This window comes from Lactuca virosa, chromosome 3, assembly GCF_052849685.1.
Source record: "Lactuca virosa cultivar CGN04683 chromosome 3, Lactuca_virosa_CGN04683_v6, whole genome shotgun sequence".
Lineage (NCBI taxonomy): Eukaryota > Viridiplantae > Streptophyta > Magnoliopsida > Asterales > Asteraceae > Lactuca > Lactuca virosa.
Genome location: NC_136428.1, coordinates 309,610,227 through 309,627,032, shown reverse-complemented (window position 1 = coordinate 309,627,032; position 16,806 = coordinate 309,610,227). Strand labels below are relative to the sequence as shown.

General features: G+C 36.8%; 1 long non-coding RNA gene across 1 annotated transcript; it reads right to left on the bottom strand.

Annotated features, from left to right (window-relative positions):
* Positions 1-9,639: 9,639 nt before the first annotated feature.
* Positions 9,640-11,307, bottom strand: LOC145163027 (uncharacterized). Its single transcript, XR_013739519.1, has 5 exons — positions 11,184-11,307; positions 10,856-11,077; positions 10,642-10,774; positions 9,990-10,044; positions 9,640-9,894 (listed from the first exon to the last, which is right to left on the bottom strand). It is a non-coding gene; the product is annotated as an uncharacterized LOC145163027 (long non-coding RNA).
* Positions 11,308-16,806: the final 5,499 nt, after the last annotated feature.

Sequence of the window (16,806 nt, the reverse complement as noted above, 5' to 3'; positions counted from 1 at the left end):
TGCACACAGGTGATCTTTGTCAAACTTTAAGAGAGGAAGCCCTCGCATGTTATCACCAAGAACTAGCTTGTTGATGTCTTTGAAGTTAAGGTGTGAGAGCCTTCGGTGCCATAGCCAGCTTTCATCAAAGTGAGCCATCGTTAGCAGACATATAGCAGGCTTCCCTCTTATGGGATTTAGGTTTAAGGGGTACATCTCCCCTTTTCACTGTGACTTCAATAGAACTGCTTTCGTATTTTTCTCTATAATTTCTGATCCTTCATCATCAAAGGATACTTTCAGGCCAGTTCCCACAACTAATTGTGAAACACTAATTAGATTGTGTTGCAATCCTTCCACATAAGCCACCTTTCGGATTGAAAAATCTCCATTTGTGATCATCTCGTAGCCTTTTATTTTTCCAAAGGAATTATTACCATACTTTACACATCCACCATCTTTGAGATCACGAAACTCTCTCAGCTCTTCCTTTCTTCCTGTCATGTGACGCGAGCAGCCACTATCAATATACCATTCGTTGTCAAACTGCTCGTCACGTATGACCTGCAAAATTAAGCGGATTTAGGAACCCAAAGTTTCTTGGGTCCTGGTGAGCCTTTTACAGAACAAGGAAAAGCAACAGAAAGATCAAGAATATACATTCGTTTTATTAAAGTGGTTTCATCTTTTCTTTTAATGGTGAAAACCTTGATTTTAATGGTGAAAACCTTGATGAGACTAAAACTCTTTAAGATCGATAAGATTCTTAAAAAGTTCTTTCTTTTCCTTCCTAGGGTTAGTGGTCGTCTTCTTTGTTTGAACTTCAGAATCTGAGACGAGCTTTCCCTTCCCTTTAACATCCATGATAGGAGTTTTCTCTAGTAGAGAGTGAGGAGGATTGGGTTTCTCAGGAAACCTTTTTGGAACTGGTGACTTGTGAGCGAAACTACCATTTTGTTTCTGTGAAACGTAGGAACTATAGTGAGAACACCGTTTGGGTTTCGCATGTGGATGTACTTTTGCCTTTTGGTTGGAAGCTTTTTCTTTATGTACATAGTTGGAGTTCTGGGATTGCCAAAACTGCTTCCTTTCGTTGAGATTTTTCTGATATCTCATATTTCGTTGACGTTTCTGCTCTGCAAGTTGCTTGGAAGATTTCTGAATATTCACATTTGGTTTCGCCTTCTTGGCATGAGGTTCGGTTCTTACTGACTGGGGTTCGCTTGAACCTTTTGAAGGTTCACTTTGAACGTCCTTGGTGCCACTTGTACTAGATTTATCGAACCTTGATGGTTTATTTAGGGGTTCAGCTACGTATCTGCTTTTCACTCTCCACGAGGTTCGTTCCGACAAACCTTTCGTTTCATCAGCATTGTCGATTGGGGCTAACCAAAAATACGCATCACATCCATCAGCGTTATCTTCATCTACTATGTTTGTTAGCTTAACTATATGATCCTTAGTAACTCCAGTGGTAGTGTACACTTGATTTGGTACGGTTTGTACCTTTTGGTATACCACAGCCTTCTCTTTCAGGATTTTGAACTTGTCCTTAGACAATCTAGCAAACTCAACAAAATTTTCGGATATAAGGACATTTTTCGGTTCTGTTTTAATAAATTCAGAACTGTCAACCTTATCCTCTACAGATATTTCACTCATGTCACTGTCCTCATCAAATTCAGATGTATTTTCAGCACTGATCCTTTTATCTGAACTCAACTTAGAACTCGATGAGTCAAATTTCCGTACAGTTTCGGTCTTTATTTTCAATCTGTCATTTTCATCCAGTAAGTTTTTGAGCATGTCCTTGTGGTCTTTGGACTTAATAAATGACTCAATTTTGTCCAGCCCAATTCTGTAGGCTTTAGAAGTTTCTTCTGATAAGACAATTGATTCACACTTATAGCAATCAGCATCTATTTCGTCTTCCATTCATACAAGGAAAGGCAAAATCATTTTGTGAATTTTATCGCCAATCTCACAATTTAAATACAACTGAGTAATATTGCAATAAAGACGTTTAACAATCAAGCAAAAAATATTCCTTTGTTTCAAAAACTTTAAATTGTCACGTTGCAAATAAATCAATTCATCTCTTGCCCTAACCAACTCTAATTCCTTCTTCTCTATCCACATCCTTCGCTCCTCACTCTTGGAAGACACCTTGCTAAGTTGATCAGTTAGGTTAGAATTTGTGAGGCGAGTTTGTTTTAGGCTACCACTTAAACTAGAGAAGGTGAATTTTAAATCATTCAGTTCTTTTTCGTAGTTAGATACGGGTATTTTAAGAGATTCAAGGATGGAATTTAGCTTCTTGATCAACTGATCACACTCATTGATATGCTCTTTGACTGGTTTTGTGGTAAAGCATTTGTCTTCCCTCTCCTTCGTTTCTTCACACCCGCCATCTGTTGTGTAGCCTCTCATTTGTGACACACGAGCTGTTACCATCAAACATCTGCCAGTAACCTCAGAGCCTTCTTCCTTCACAATAAATGCCCTTCCATGTGTGGGCTTGCGAACTTTTCATCTTCCGAGTCAGTAGACCACACTTCTACTCCACCGAACTCGTTCTCTGCGACATCTTCCTATACAATCAAAGCAGGCATAGATTTATCATTAGTTTTCCTTTTCTGGATTTCCTCCACCTTACGCTTGAATTAAGCTTCATCATCTTCTCATTCAACTTTCGTAACATGCAGTCCTTCGCCAAATGATTCTGCCCGCGACAGTAGTGGCAGTCATACCCAGAGTTACCAACAAGCTTTTCTTCTTTTTTATCTTCTTCCTTCTGAGGAGCATTTTTGTTCTCCTCCTTCGCCTTCTCGGAGCTATAACTCCCTTTCCAGTTTCGGTTCTTAGCAGAAGGAAATTTCTTCCTTGCAAACCGCATGGGGTTAGACACCATTAGAGCATACTCCTCACTAGTAAGATCGCATTCTGAGAGATCATCCATGGATTTACCTTTAGCCACGAGTGCCAAAGAGCCCAAACTAGAAATGACTTTCGATTATTTTGTCACAACACTTTCATGTGACTTGGGAATCCCTACGAGCTTTGCCAACGAGTAAGTCTTGAACTGTTCATGTGCTTTAACAGTTGAAAGCACTGCCATCCATTCGGGTCTTAGGCCATTCATGAAAGTGACCTTCTGCTCGATCACCTCTCTGCCAATTCCGTGCTTAATCATCTTACTGAGAAGATGGTTGTAACGATTGAATGTTTGAATAAGACTTTCCTCAGGCTTTTGCTTGAAGTCACCAAACTCCGAAAGTAGAAGAGTTTGGATGGAATGCTCGAGATCCTCATCGGTGGAATATAACTCCTTAAGCCTTACCCAGATTTCCTTTGTAGTAGTACATGTACTCACCAAACGAAAGGTATCAGATTGTAAAGCGAATCTGATCATCCTCATTGCTTTTATATTGCTAATCAGTTTGTCCTTCTCATCTTGAGGGACTTCTTTCACATCTACCATTAGCTGATTGTACTCTTTCTGTGTCTTAATGGTTCTGTTGGTTCCTGGGTGAACGAAAGGACCCATAGTAATAGCCTCCTAGATCAGGTATCCATTATCCTCTGAACCGAGAACATAGTCTTCAAAATGAAGAGCCCATGCCTCATATTCATGAGTGTATAGGATCAGATTCCTTGTGGTCGAGCCAATGCTGTTAGAGATGTTGATGGGATTGTTTTGAGATTCGTTGAGAGACATGATGATTTGATCTGCGTACCTGTCAAGAATCAGACTTGTAAAGATTGAGTTAGGGTAATATTGATATCTAGGAACAGCGTCAATAAAGTGATGACGGCTCCAATGGATTCGATAAAAGCGGAAACCCTAAAGATTTCTTCTAACATAAGAAATGTGTATTATTTACATAGCCTCATGCTTTGATACCAATTGATGAGACTAAAACTCTTTAAGATCGATAAGATTCTTAACAAGCAACAAAAAAACACAAAGCAAATAAGAACACAAGATGAATCAAACTGATGTCGAATGATTAATAAGCCACAACCTCAGAAGAACTCTATTAAGAATTGCTACTGTAGAGGTGTGGTAGGGTTACAATAATGAAATCAACGACTAGCTAATACACGGTGCATGCATGCACTATATATAGATCCTATAACCCTAATAAATGACGGTTGGACAGGCCCAAAACCGTATACATAATGGACTAAAACAAAAAGCCCAATGACGCAATCTTCTATACCCAACAATATTTATGTTCTATTTTTATGTGTTGCTTAGGATCGTCCCATGTGAACGATATCCCAGTACAGGTGTTATTCGACTCGGGTGCTACCCGGTCATTTGTCTCTATTGCACTTAGCAACAGGTTTTTTGAGTCTTCGGGGATGTTGGATTATCCTTTAGAGGTCGAGATTACTGAAGACAGATCTGTCCGAGCATCAGAGGTTTTCAGAGATTGCGTTTTGAGGTTATATGACGAGAGTTACCTCGTGGATGTTGTTCCCATCCCGTTGTGTGGGAACAAGGTTATCATCGACATGGATTAGCTGAGCCCTAATGGGGCGGTAATCGACTGTGCGCAGCAGTTGGTACGTGTCAAGACCCCAAGTGGGGGAGAGCTGGTGATTCAGGGCGAGAGGTCGCATCATGGACCAGCTTTGTGTTCGGAAGCAAGGGCTAGGCGCTACTTTTAGCAGGGTTGCGTAGGGTATGTCGCCTACGTTATGGATACCCGGGAGTCGGGAAAGGCGATTGTGAGTGATGTGCCAGGGGTGCGAGAGTATCCGAACGTATTTCCAGAGGAGATGCATGGGATACCTCCGGAGAGACAAGTGGAGTTCAGGATTGACCTAGTCTTGGGTGCGGCTCCGATAGCCAAGGCACCATATCGGTTGGCTCCTCCCGATATGTAGGAGCTGTCTACACAACTGCAGGAGTTGTTAGGCAAGGGAGTCATTAGGTCGAGCAGTTCGCCTTGGAGAGCCCCGATCCTGTTTGTAAAGAAGAAGGACGAGTCGCATCGGATGTGTATAGATTACCGGGAGCTGAACAAGGTAACGGTGAAGAACCGTTACCCACTGATCTCTTCGACCAGCTACAGGGGGCATCTTGGTTTTCCAAGATAGATTTGCGTTTAGGCTACCACCAGATGCAAGTCAGAGATGAGGATGTACAGAAGACTGCTTTCTAGACTAGTTATGGCCACTACGATTTCGTGGTGATGCCCTTTGGGATCACCAATGCTCCTTCTGCGTTCATGGACCTCATGAACCACGTATGCAGACCGATGTCGGATCGGTCAGTGATAGTCTTTATCGATGACATCTTGGTTTACTCCAAGACGCAGGAGCAACACAAGAAGAACTTGCAGGAGGTTTTGGATTCCCGGAGGAGGGAGAGCTTGTATGCCAAGTTCTCCAAGTGCGAGTTCTGGTTGCATGAGGTGCGGTTTCTGGGGCACCTTGTCAACCAGAACGGTATTCTGGTCGACCCGGCCAAAGTGGAGGCCATGATGAGATGGGAGGTTCCGAAGTCTCCATCTGAGATTCGGAGTTTCCTCGGGTTAGCAGGCTATTACCAGAGATTCATTCAGGACTTCTCCAAGATAGCAGTACCCTTGACCCGACTGACGAAGAAGGTCGTTATATTTCATTGGGGACCTGAGCAGTAGGCAGCATTCGAGACGTTGAGATAGAGATTGTACGAGGCGCCAATCTTAGCCCTACCATAGGGCGTGGAGGATTTTATAGTGTATTGCGATGTGTCCATTTCGGGCTTGGGCGCAGTCTTGATGCAGAGGGGGCACGTCATCGCCTACGCTTCGAGGCAGCTGAAGCCTCACGAGGCGAACTACCCGACGCACGATCTGGAGTTGGGGGCAGTTGTTGTCGCCCTCAAGATTTGGCGACATTATCTCTATGGGGTCCTTTGTACCATTTACACGGATCACAAGAGCTTGAGGTACCTCATGGATCAGCCGAATCTGAACATGAGGCAGCGCCGGTGGTTAGATGTGGTGAAGGACTACAACTGTGAGATCCTTTATCACCCGGGGAAGGCCAATGTTGTGTCCGATGCGCTTAGCTGCAAGGCATTTGTAGCCCCGATCAGAGACACCTGTCTGAGGATGATAGTAGTGACTCCACTTTTGGAGAAGATCCGAGAGGCCCAGTAGGAGGCTATCAAGGAGGAACATCGGAAGATCGAGCATATTGTGGGATAAGTTTCCTCATTCGACTATGATAGTCGCGGGTTGTTGACACTCCATCGTAGAGTGTGAGTCCCATATCATGGAGGTGTGCGCCAGGTTTTGATGGAGGAGGCGCACAAATCCAAGTTTTCTATCCATCCCGGGGCAACGAACATGTATAGAGATCTCCGTCCTGATTACTGGTGGCCCTGCACGAAGCGGGATGTAGCCTGGTACGTTAAGAGGTGCTTGACCTGCAGGAAGGTCAAGGCCGAACACCAGAGACCTCACGGCAAGACACAGCCGTTGGATATCCCTATGTGGAAATGGGAGGATATTATTATGGATTTCATCACGAAGCTTCCCAGGACTGCACGGGGAGTGGATTCGATTTGGGTAATCGTGGATCGGCTGACCAAGAGTGTCCATTTCATCCCGATCCAGGAGAATATTTCGGCCTAGAAGCTGGCTGACATCTACATATCAGAGAGATAGTAGCTCGACACGGAGTGCCAATTTTCGTGATTTCTGACCGATACGTACGGTTCAATTCCAGATTCTGGAAGAAATTTTATGACGGGTTGGGTACTCGTCTACACTTTAGCACTTTTTTTACCCGCAGACGGATAGTCAGAGCGAGCGGACCATCCAGACCTTGGAGGATATGCTGCGGGAGTGCGTTTTAGACTTCGGTGGTAGCTGGGATACCTACATTCCCTTGGCAGAGTTTTCCTATAATAATAGCTACCACGCCAGCATCGACCATCCTCGCTTCGAGATGTTATTTGGTAGGAAGTGCGGAATCCCAATATGCTGGGGTGAGGTTGGACAGAGGGCCATGGGGAGTACCGAAGTGGTACTCAAGACGACAGATAGGATCCACCAGGTCCGGAGTAGGCTTTAGACTGCTCAGATTCGGCAGAAAAGTTGTGCCGACAAGCGTCGTTCGGACCTGGAGTTCCAGGTCAGGGATATGGTCCTCCTGAAGGTGTCACCTAGGAAAGGTGTCATCCGATTCAAGAAGCGGGGCAAATTGGGCTCCAGGTACATTAATGCTTTCAGGGTTGTGGCCCGGGTGGGCAAGGTGGCGTATCGGCTGGATCTGTCAGCCGAGCTTAGTCAGATCCAGAGCACCTTTCATGTCTCCCAGCTGTAGAAATGCTTGGTAGATGACTCTGCAATGGTTCCCCTAGAGGATATTCAGGTGGATGACAGCCTGAACTAAATCGAGTGGCCGGTAGCCATCCTCGACAGGAAGACGAAGGATCTAAGGAACAAGAGGGTTGAGTTAGTAAAGGTGCAATGACAGTACCGCAAGGGCTCATAATGGACCTAAGAGTCGGAGGACGAGATGAGGGAGCACTACCCAGAGCTATTTTCAGGCGCAGCAGACTTCGAGGACGAAATCGAAAATAAGTGGGGGAGATTTGTAACGCCTGGATTCTGATATGTGTTCTAAATAAAAAATTATTCATTTTTGCAAGGGGACTCGACGAGTTAAAGGCCCAAACTCGTCGAGTAGGAATGGGAATTTGGACGCGGGACTTGAAGTCTACTCGACGAGTTGAGAAGCCTCAACTCGACGAGTAGAGCTTCCAGAGTGAAATCCTAATTTTCAGGTTTGCACCCTATTTAAGCACCTTAAATCTTCATTATAGCCTCCCTCATCGCCTTCCTCAGTCCAGCAAAACCCTAATTCGTGATCTAGAGCCTTTTAAGTGTGTGTGAGAGTGAAAAGAGAGTGATTATTTGGTATTTCCTTGAAGGAGTGGAAGCTTGAAGTGCTTGGTTGAAGAAGGGAGCTTTGGATCCAGAGATCTCATTGTCAAAGCAGCCTTACTGATGTATAAAGTCTAAACCATGACTATTCATTTACTAGATCTCTTCATGGAGTAGTTTAGGGCTTTAAGGAGCATATTTTGGAACCATTCATGGATGCCAGCATGTTTTGGAGTCATGACTTCAGATCTGGAACCTTTGAGGGACTCCATGGCATAAAGGTGCCAACTTTATGGAAATGGGAGTCCCATGCAACTTGTGAACCACTTTTTAGGGTTTTTCGAGCTAAATAACTCATGCATGGACGTGAAGTTAGAAACTTTACGTGATATATCGACCCTAGGGAACCATATCTATGGTTTAGAAGCTTAGAACCCGACTAGAAACGACTGAATAGATTTAGACTATGGGTGACTCGACGAGTTGTTCATATAACTCGACGAGTTGGGTCGTGGTCCCCCAACCTTTTCTATTACTAAGCAAACTCGTTGAGTCTAGAAGATGACTCAGTGAGTTGGCCATGGTTTGGGTTATGAAGATTGAGGAACTGGACGAGTTCAAGGAGGGACTCGGCGAGTCGTGAGTAAAAGGTCCCGACTATGCTATGAAGATGAACTCGACGAGTTCATGAAAGGACTCGACGAGTTCATGAAAGGACTCGACGAGTAGGATCGAGATTTCAGGGTTTTATGGATTATGGGTCTCGATGAGTTGATGGACCAACTCGGTGAGTTGAGTCAACCAGGATGTTGACTTTGACCAGGATTTGACTTTGACTTTGACCATTGACCAGGTTGACCCTTAAGGGGCAATGAGTATGAAAGAGTAATTAAAAGAGATTGTTATGTGTAGGAGTTTGAGAGGAGTTGATCTCAGAGCCGAGGACATTTCAGCTACTTCACGATATTAAGGTGAGTTACCTTCCAATAGAAGTGGGTCTAAGGCACCAATGCTGTCGGCCCACTAGTAAGAGTTATGTTAGAGATGATTGTATTTGTGATAATTATCTGGTATGTCACTATCTGTTATGCTTTATCTGCTAGTATGCTATGATGTTATGTGATAGTGGTAGGAGGGTTAGGATAGACCTCGGTACCCGTCGATAAGGACGAAGGGGTATCCCAGCACCCGGATAAGCTAGGCAGTATATGATTTATATGTCTATGCACTACGATGCTATGTTGTAAAAGTAGGGGTGAAATAGTCCCCGGTACCGGTCGAAAGAACCGAAGGGGTAGGCCAGCACCCTGATATGCTAGGCAAGGTACCGGTCGAAAGGACCGAAGGGGTAGGCCAACACCCTGGTATGCTAGGCTAGTTACCGGCCGACAGGATCGAAGGGGTAGGCCAACACCCTGATAAGGTAGGCAAGTTACCGGTTGAAAGAGACCGAAGGGGTAGCTAGTACCTGGATATGTTAGACAGTATGTGTTATGTATGGTATGTGGTATGATTGGGGGGGGGGGACTCATTAAGCTTTGTGCTTACGGTTTACAGTTTTGGTTTCAGGTACTTCTTCTTCGAAGGGGAAAGAACCGGCATGACTGCAGCGCATCACACACACGATTTTCCGCATATGAGATTCTTGAGATTTGTACTCTGACATTATTAATATCTGATGACATGCTTTTGAGACATTTGATCTATGGTTTTTATGAAATAAGATAACTTGATGTTGTTTTCTATAAATTGTTTTATGAATCGTTAAATCAAAAATGAAAATTTTGGTCTTAAAATTTGGGATGTTACAGAAGAACCCTGATATATTTTTAGGTAAAAAAGAGAAGTCATATCTATAGAAACTTCAGTCGACTTAAAGTCATATCAACGTTCTAGTTATCGCATATTCCACAAGTAACTCCACCTCATAAATTATTTTTCTTGAACTTAGATTTATCTTTAAGAAATCTCTTCCGGCAGGGGCGAAACTAGAAATTTTCGGCAGGAGTAGCACAAAAAATTCCTGGTATAATATAAAGAGTAAAACCAAATTAATCACAAAAATTTCACTGGTTATGAAATAGAGAATATAAAATGAACTAAAAGAAAAAGGCATACCTTATAAGTTTTATGTTCACATCAATGCTAGTTGTATGTTACAAATAAACAGAATCTGTAAACATAAAAAATAAATAGAGTATCACATAAACAATACATACACATATCACACACATAAACAGACTGTTGTGATCATGTCAAATATAACCAATATTTTTTATCCCATTCTTGTCTCTAGTTTTTAGTGAGAACGAAAATCATACATACCACACACATCAGAACATAAACATAAGCAACACACATATCATATTAACGAAGTATTTGACTATTCTTTAGCATATGGTTGCTAATTAAGAGTAACTTATATGAAATCATGAAATTCTTTCGCATATGGTTAATTAAGAGTAATGAAGGGATTGATCAAACATAATCACATTTATGAGATTACATAAGGGATCAGCTAGTTTGGATTGAATACACGAAATAGCGAAGTAGTTCGATTTTTTTGTTTTTTTATAGAATACAATACAAAATCAAATATAATACAAAAAAAACTAATTACTGATTCTATTCACTTATATATTTTGGTTCAAGCATTTAATCAAACAGGTGATGTGCAAAATCCAAAATTAGTTATTTGTTTGTCAAACCAACAACCAAAAGACTTGTACAAACAAATTACAGATTTTAGGGACCAAAAACTTTTCTATACCTTGTTCAATTGATCTTATGTACTACGATGTAAGTGGCAAATGGTTTTGTTCAAGTACCGACAATTCCACCCAATCAACAGATGAAACTCCCGTTGATGAAGTCATGTTTATGGATTCGCCTTTCAGGCCGACCTGTAAAACCAGATCCAAAGAATAAGCGGCGAAATTGAGCCTCGATTCAAGAAAAGACGATCGAAATTGAAATCTACATACTAATTTCAAGTGAAACAGTCCTTGTGTGACTATTTCCATTGATTCTTCATCTTCCTCAGACACATCTAATGAGTAGTACCTCTGCAACATCAATTTTATTTACGCTTTTCCAATGATTTTAAGGGATAGCACATGCTACCCCCTGGCTACTAGCTAGCTCCGTCTCTGTTCTCCAGTATTCAGCTCCAATTTCACTTTTTTTTAACTGTCGACGATCTTAATCTATAAATCATCAATTAAAACATTATAAATACATTTATCTTAATTTCCATCAAAATTCATTGTAAATTTACTTGAAATTGCACAAAATATATGTATAAATAAATACCTTTATCTTAATTTCCATCAAAATTCATTGTAAATTTACTTGATATTGCACAAAATAAATGTATAAAATCGAGACTATCATGTTATTATTAACAAGCCTATAAAACCAGTTTTCTAAAATTTGCTGACGTACAATTATAAGAAAATACAAGAAGTAAAGAAGAAGAATAATAGAAGACGTGTGACGGTAGCAATCCCAATAAATAAGTAAAAAATAATAAATGATAATAGTTTAATGCTAAAATCCTTGTTTCTTTTGGAAATTAGTCATTACCATAATTTCAAATAACATTACTGATGGATCGGACCCCAAACAATGTAATGACCAAGGCATTTACATATGGCAAAGGGTATCTCTACTACCTATCTTGTCTTTTAATATATTTATAAAAATAAAAAAAGTTTAGAGTTTTGGTGTAGGTTTGTAACTTTGTATTATTTATCATTTGCGTTTGATACGTATGGTTTATTCACGTTGGATACGGTGGAACTTCTTAATAGAGTAAAAGTAATGATGGATAGCAATGTTATATTCTTAGATCTATGAATGTAGTCTTCAAAAGAATTGGTTTTACTATACAAAAAGGCTTAGCGGATGCAATTTGTTGACCGTTTGTCTTCTCAGTCGTTGTACTGTGATAACTAAGGTGTTGTTTGTTTTTTCTGAAGCAAAAAGTCTGCTGTCTGCGGACCACATCTGTACAGCTCTGCAGTAGAAGATTTGGATCAAACACAATCTGAAAAAAGAAGACTGTTTATTTTTTTAAATCTACAGGCCACTAAAATAAACTAAAATCTAAATAAATTGATTTTTTTAAACTTCAAAGTGATTTTTTTAATATTTTTTGACTTTCTTATAAATAATTAACAATCTAGATCAACTTTTATGTATTATTATATAAAAAGTGAAAATAAAAATGGTACTAATTAATGTATATATTTGATTAAAAACCAACAATTTTGGTCGCGAAGTTATACCTAAACATTGTAATTAGAAATCAAAAAATTTGATACGTACCATAAATATTTTCTCAAGAAATTAATGATACTGTATTAAATAATGTTTTTTAAAATTTGGCCCAAAAAATATAACAATATATTATGGCTTTTTTGTTCATATTTATATAGACAACTTCAACGACCATTATTATAATAAATCTTTATTTATAAATTTGTCAAAAATATCATGTTTGTGTCGTCAAACCTTTTTTTTTAAGTTTTGTAACTTTTTTTTTTCAAATTGTTTATCATTAATAAAGTTGGAATAAATATAAATTAAAAAAAAAACTAAAAAAAATAAAGATATATGTGTTTTTAGACTAGAAGATGTGTGAAGATGTTAGAAGACTATGGTCCACATCTGCGCTAAGAAGAGGACGCACAAACATTTTTAGGTCTGCAGTTTTCAAAAAAACAAACAGTCTGCTAAGGTTAATGTCTGGGCATAGTCTGCGCGGAACAGACAGAAGAGACCAAGAAGATCTACAGACAAAAAACAAACAACACCTTAAAGATGAACTCAATATATATTTAAAGTTCACAAAAAAACAAGTGACTATAGAGTCATTTTTTACTAGACAATTCTAAAATTTTGCAATATTTTAGTAATTATTAATTTATTGTTTCGCTGTGACCAATATATTTATATTGGGATTTCAAAAAAATTATTATTTTATTATTTTATCGATTGGAGTCCAATTTTGTACGGGTCCCAAGTTGGAACCGGACAAATTATTAATTTTATCGAGGTTATTAATTTATCAAGTATTAAATTATAAAGGTTCTACTGTAGTATGATAAGATATCGAGATATTTATTATTGACAAAATAAACCTTTAAATTTTAAATTTTACTTTAAACTTTTTCAGATTCAATATGTTTTTTATTAAATAAAATATCAATACTAACTAGTCATAATATTTACGTTTAGAAGGTTTAATGAAAAATAAATTAAATTTTTTTTTTCTGTGGATGTATACACATATTTAAAAAAAAACAATACTATAAAAAAATATCCGATTTTCATTAATAATAGGTTAAGACGCTCATATAAAAAGTGATTCGTTGAAAAAAAATTATTTTTTTAAAAAATCTTCACGGTTAAGAGGCACAAATATATTAAATTTGTATACTTTATGATCTATTTTAGGCTAGATATTATTTATGAAAGGCTTCATAAAACATATTGATAGTTTGCTATATTATTTAAATTATAATTTGTAGTCAGCAATATGCGACCTTGAACGCAACAACAATAAATAACTTTTTAGGTAAATATGGTAAAAAAATTTAAAAAAAGTTTTAAAAAATAAACAAAAGTTAACTATGAGGCAACGAACTATTTTATCTACATTAAGAAATCAAAATAATATATATATATATATATATATATATATATATATATATATATATATATATATATATATTTCAGCACAAAGAAAGGTGAAAATAGTTAAATAGAAATTACCAATGATAATACATATATTTTACATGGGTGTGGATATACGTCATTAATATCATTAATATGTACTCATAAATAATGAAATAGTTTTAATAATAAAAAACAATTTGTTTACAATTAATTATAGAAACTGATTTGTTCAATTATTATATTTTTAATGGTCAAAGAGTATATATATATATATATATATATATATATATATATATATATATATATATATATATATATAAAAGGATAAAAGTCATACAATTTAAAACTAGACAAAATTACAAGAATGGTCCCTGTGGTATGTCAAAACTAGCAATTTTGGTCCAAAATGGGTTTGCTTCGCAAGGATGGTTCAATAGTTTCGTTTTGTTGCGAGTTTAGTCCAATTTCCTATGAACTTTTTTATAATGACGGATTTGCCCCTTATTATTTTATTTTCCATTTTTCTTTTATTACAATAATTAAAAACAATTAAAAATAAAACAAAATAAAATAAATAAGCTATAAACCCAAACACGTCGTCTCCCTCCCCTATTTCTTCTACAGTGTTTCCTCTCCACCGGTATCACCTCCGACACGAGTACTCTGGCGACTCTAAGGCATCTCCAGTCCTTCCAAGGCACCTACACTATCAAACCTCACCATACGCCAACCCATTTTCCCCCTTCCCTTTCCCGTTTCCCGTCTGTCATCCCTAAAACTAGGTCATAACTCCATTACGCGACGCATGATTCAACAAAATCTTAGCAACCATCATGCAAAATCGAAGAAGATGGAGATTCAGATCGATGAAGCAGGTTCAGATTGAGCCTAAAAATTCATCGATTTAGGGTTACACAAAAGAACAACAACTCTAGGGCTTGAAAGATTCATCAATTTAGGGTTACACAAAATGGGGAAAGAAGTATCATATAAATGTACTCACGAAGAACAACACCTCTTCCAAGATGTTGTTTACTCTAATCTCGTTTCTCTGGGTCATTGATTTTGGGAACAACTCTTAATTGCATTTTGATCCTGAAAAAAGAAGACTCCCTGTTCAAAATCAATCGGATTTGTTAGATATTGATAAAGACTAAGATGAGTGGTAAGAAGTAAACACAGATCTTCTCGTTCTGGCATAAGAGTAGAAAATGAAGAGTTTGTTATGGCCGGACCTTTCAATGATTCCGACGACCGAGATTCTTTTTCATATGAAGACGAAGATAATTATGGAGATATTCATGTCTGTTTTCATGGCGTTAATTTACGTGATGGTAAGGTTGTAAGTGAAAGCAAGCAAGAAAAGGTAAATGATAAAGGGTTGAGATCATAGTCCTAATTTGCAGGAAAGAGAGAGAGAGAGAGAGAGATTTATTTTGTATTATTTTTAATTGTTTTCTAACTGTTGTAATAAAAGAAAAATGGAAAATAAAATAATAAGGGGCAAATCCATCATTATAAAAAAGTTCATAGGAAATTGGACTAAACTCACAACAAAACGAAACTATTGGACCATCCTTGCGAGCCAAACCCATTTTAGACCAAAGTTGCTAGTTTTGACATACTACAAGGACCATTCTTGCAATTTTGTCTTATAACTATTTATATAAAATAAAATATGGATATAACTTGGAACATTTATATAATAGTCAATTAAAATTTTGGTCCCTATGGTTTGGTCATATTAGCATTTTCAGTCCAATCTTTGAAAATTTGACAAGATGCATCCGTGTGGTTTAAAGAAATTGCACTGCACATAATCAGTCCATTTAAAAAGACCATTTTACCCTTACCTTTATGTTTTTGTTTTTCTTTTATTATTATTATTATTATTATTATTATTATTATATAATTGTTTAATTTTTTAATATTTTGACCGTTACATTTTATTTTATTCATTTGTATTTTTTATGATTTATATTATTTTGATATTTTATTAGAATATAATTTTTTTAATGTTTTTATATTTTGTTAGTTTACATTTTTTTTTATGTTTTTTTTTGAACAATTTTCTAGTTTTGTTTTTTTTTAATGTTTTGTTCGAATATTTTTTTTAATGTTTTGTTTTTTTATATTTTTGTAAAGCTTTTTATAAATATTTTTTTATATAAAAACTATTAAATAGTTTGTTAAATGTGAATATGATTAACACATATTAGGTATATAATTGTTTTATTTAATAAGGTTATTATATAGGCAAACCAGAATTCGAAACGAGTGTCAATGACTTCAAGTTCATTTGTTTTAGTTTAAGAAGTTTATTAATATTTTGTTCCGAGTGGCAAATGTTAATCAGAATTCTTATAACTAAAACATATGTGCCAATGTTTTTGAGTTCAATTTTTTATTTTTAGAAATTTTGTTCGTTTTCGAGTTATAAGGTTTCCAATTAGCCATTATATAACTTGAAACCCGTTTTTGAATTTCGGTTAGCTCATCTGTTAATCCTATTAAAAAATAACTTGATACCTAATCTATGTTAATAATATTCACATTTAACGAATATTTTTATATTTTTTTACAAAAAATTAAAACTATAAACAAACAAAACGTCAAAAAATATTAAAATATATTCAAACAACACGTCAAAAACTAAAAAAAAACAAAAAAAAAAACTATTCAAAAAAAAACATTAAAAATATAAACGAACAAAATTTAAAAAAACATAAACAATATATTCAAAAAAGTGTCAAATAAAATCTAAATAATAAAAAATACAAAAAAATAAAATAAAAAGTAAGCGAAAAAATAAAAAAAATAATTAAAAAATAATATATATATATATATATATATATATATATATATATATATATATAAGAAAAACAAAAATATAAAAGTAAGGGTAAAATGCTCTTTTTAAATGGACTAAGGATGTGTAGTGCAATTTCTTTAAACCATAGGGATGTATCTTGTCAAATATTCAATGGTTAGACTGAAAGTGCGAATCTGACCAAACCACAGGGACCAAAATTGTAATTTACTCTTTATATAAATTAAAGGGTAAAAAGAAGATGTTAAGTTAAAACATGGATATAACTTGGAACTTCTATACTACTTATGGGGGCAATAAGAGATCTTAAAATAAAACATCCAAATATCAGTTCATTTATTATAACTAAAGAAGTTTTGGATTTATTTATTGAAATAGACGTGTTATCAATCAATTGCATAATCCAATTTCAGACATAATCCA